Here is a 3,753-nt window from a genome sequence, read left to right on the forward strand (position 1 = left end):
GGTACTGTTGTAAAATAAAAAAAAAGTGGGATGGGAAGTAGGAAAGATGAGAACATGCTGCTGAGTGTTGAGACTGAGTGGTGGGCTCATGGGGGGGTCGGGATACTCTTGAGTTGGCCCTTTCGGGTGTTTGGATTTTTTCATGATTTTCATTCCAAGCAGAGCAAGTGTGAGTTTCTAGAGCTCCAACCCTGCAGAGCGATTGCACCAGGCAGACATGACCCCACTCCTCCCACCTTGGAAGTGGACGGGGGCGGGGATCCTTTGCAGCTGGGAGGTGAGAGCACAGGCCGAGGCTGAGGGCACCCCTCAATGGCCCGAGAGACAGCTCCACACCGTCTCTCGTCCCCACATCCCCCCAGTCACTGGTCCGGTTTATTCCCCTTCCCAAATCTGCCTCCTGGCCCCATGCTCTCTGCCACCCCCGGCAGCCCCTGGCACTGCTGGCTCCGCCCTCACCCCCCCCCCCGGGCCCGCCCTTAGCGAACACAGCACGTGGACCGCTAGCCGGCCTGCAGGCTCGGCGCCTGCTCTGGGCTCACTTTCCTCCTGCCTGGCCTGGGAGCTGACATTCTGCTTTTGTTTCCAGAGGCTGGTGTGGGACCCGGAAATGTTTCCTCATAATTGTTCTCATTCCCGAGGGGGCCCCTGGCACCTGCTTTGGGCTCCCACCTCTTCCCACCTGGTCCTTGGCCCTGGCCCACGCAGAGCCCCGCACTGGGGTTGCCCTTGACCTTGTGTGGCATTGCCGCACGTGTTCGGCCACAGTGGGCCAGGGCTCGCCTCCCAGAGCTCTGGCCTGGCTCTGAGACCCCGTGGACGGGCTAGCCTCCCCACCACGCTGTTTGTACATCATGTTGCAGCTCTGGCCCAAGCTTGTGGGGACTTGCTGGCCTCCCTCTGCCTTTCCGGCTGTGTGACCTCGGGCAAGACCATTCACTCATGCTGGTGTCCACCCCTCTTCTTCGCAGGATGCTGTGAGCTGTGGACGTGACAGGTGATTGTCTTCAGCCCTGATGAGCCGAACAGACGAGGCCCTGCGCCCAGGGCTCCCAGGCTGAGAGCTGGGATGGGGAAGCGGGGAGCAGTGCCCAGGGGATGGGGCTGCACGTGGGCGTCGTGCTCTTTGAGAGCAGACGTCGGGCAGCAGTCCGGCCAGGATGCAGAGTGCTGGGATGGATGGCTTTCGGAGCGGTCGGGGGCGCGGGTCAGGGGTGGCTATCCTGGCCACCTAGGGGTGTCGTGACAGCGACAGCAGCCCCAGCACACAGGGCTGCCCTCATCTCTGGCCCCTGTGTTAATCATGCTTGGCTGTGAGCTGGTCCAGAGCAGGGACAGCAGCCAATGTCCTGGGGATCTTGCTCATCCCAGATTCCAGAGCTGGGGGCAACAGCTGGGCAGGTGCATGGCAGGGCAGGATGGAAAACGTCCCCCTCCCCACAGCAGCCCCAATCAATTACCACACCAGGAGGAAGAGCAGGGGGCATTCTAAAGGACTGAGGGAGGCAAACCTGCTTCCCTTGGGGCCCGGCCACCAGCCCGAGTCTGGATAATTGGAAAAGCATTCCTGCTGATTCCTGCAATTTCCACCCAGATGCTTAATGAAGAAAATGGCTTTCCCGTGCCTCCTGAGCCGCCACACACAGCCTGGGCAGGCCCCACAGGGCCATGAAGGCCCAACAACTTGGTTTTCCCAGGCCCCTCCCACCCAGAGCAGGGCCCAGGAGGCAGTTTCTCAGTCACGAATCAGCCTGTGAGGCCGGCTCTGAGCCTGGGCCTCCTGCCAGGAGCGTGAGCAAGGGGGAGCTGGGCTCAGAACCCGTCCCCAGCGCCTTTGCTCAAGGCTCGTCGCCCTTGACCCGGCCCCTTCTCCACCTCGAAGCCAGCCTTGGGCCTGGCAGTCCAGCTCAGGCTCCTGCCTGCCTCCACTCTGGGCTCCCAGAAAGCCACTTCGCTGAGGCCCACGTTGTGACGGTGGGGGAGCAGAAGACAGGCTGATGAGGGAAGAGGAGGCTGGGGCCAGAAGCAGAGGGGAGCTGCCAGAGCTCTGTCTGTGGAATGAAACCCAGGGGTGCAGGGAAGGTCTCGCCACCCCCACAGGGAGCACCGGCACAAAGGGCCAGCCAGCTGGCCGCCGTGGCCACCTAGGAATGCCTCGTGCTGAACAGCAATGGCTTTGGGGACAGTGTCTGGGGGCTCTGGAGGCTCTGCAGCCAGCAACATGGACTCCAAGCCTACTGGGGACTGAGCTCCAGGAGTCCAGGCCAGGGACAGAGCGGGCCCTGTTGGCTCCCTCCCGACTGGAGGGGGGTGGGGGCGGGGAGACCACCCACATGGGCTCTATCAGATCAGATTACTCTCTGGGTCTCAGGCTCTGCCCACAAACCCCACAGCCTCTGAGCCGCTGGGGCCTTCCTCTCTGGAAGGCTTGGTCCCAATAGCTGACCCGGGGAGGCCTCTGGACCACAGGGGGGGAGGGGATGCGAGGTGGATGGAGAGCAGAGGAGGGTGACACAGGGCTGGAGAAGCTCCTGCCTGCACTGGCCTTTGACCTCAAGGACACAGGCTTCTGAGAGGAGCCTGAGCTTGAACTAGGGTATGGCAGCTATCACCCAGCACCCAGTCTGCTCTGCTCTGGCCTTGATCTCTGTCTCCAAAAGCACCCCTTCCCAAAGCCCTGGGTTCTGTCCCAAAGAAACTGTTTGCTGCTCCTCATGAGTCTACACGAACCATGAGCCCCACGCTGAACGTGCCCTTGTCTTGTACCTGCCGGTCTAAGTCCTGCCTGCCTTTCCCAGGGCCCTGGCTCCCCTGCATCCTCAGCCACTCAGCACACAGTTTGGGAATGTGGGTCCTTCTGCTTCGGGTCTGAGTTATTGGTGTTCTGTGGGCAGGACCATGGTCCTGTCATCTGACAATCCCAGGTTCGAATCCCAGAGCAGCCACTTCCTACCTCGTTACCTTGGGCAAGAGACCAAAGCTCAGCGGCCTCACTTATAAAATGGGAATAATGGCCACTTTACAGTTTGTTTTGAACAGGCATTAAAGGACCACGTGTGTGACCGGCTTGGTACATAGGAATACACCATAGGGCAAATACAGTGATTAAGAACACTATGGGGCTGGCGGTGGTGGCCATTGTTCTTGCCATTATTCCTGAAAAGAGTGCAAGTTCCCTGAGGACGGGAACCCTGTCTTTTTGTCTCTGTTTTCTCTCCCCTCTGGCCAGCCTCTCCGTTCCCCAAACATCCCTGCATGGTGAGCATGATTGGCGCAGGACAGAGGAGCAATAAGAATTTGGATCAAGTAGAAGGAAATGGGGTCCCACTGGATCCATTCCCCAGGAGTGGAGAGGGATCTGGATGGAAATGCCTCTGTGTGTCTCTGGCCATCCACAGCCCCAGCCTGACGGCCTGACAGCCAAATTCCTGAGGAGGCCCTGGCTCAGTCTGAGCCCCTTCACTGTGGATACCAGTGCATTTGGAAGGGAAACAGTCTTGTCCTTGCGCCCCAGAGACATCTGCTTCTCTGAGAAAAGGTAGCATCTTGGCTCCTTTCTACTTAGCAAACATTCCTGAACACCAATGTCATGCCAGACCCATTGCTAAATGGGGCCTCAGGCAAATCCCAAACGTCTCTGAGCCTTGGGTCTGTCATCAGTCAACTGAGCACTCTATGTATTACCTACTTCAAAGACTTGTTGGAACATTAAATGAGATAATAAAAGCACAGAGCCTGGGACAAGGCAGGTAT

The sequence above is a fragment of the Eumetopias jubatus genome, unplaced genomic scaffold (genome assembly GCF_037043125.1).
Source record: "Eumetopias jubatus isolate StellerSeaLion01/CBP00866 unplaced genomic scaffold, mEumJub1_p1.0 scaffold_9, whole genome shotgun sequence".
In the NCBI taxonomy this organism is placed as follows: Eukaryota; Metazoa; Chordata; class Mammalia; order Carnivora; family Otariidae; genus Eumetopias; species Eumetopias jubatus.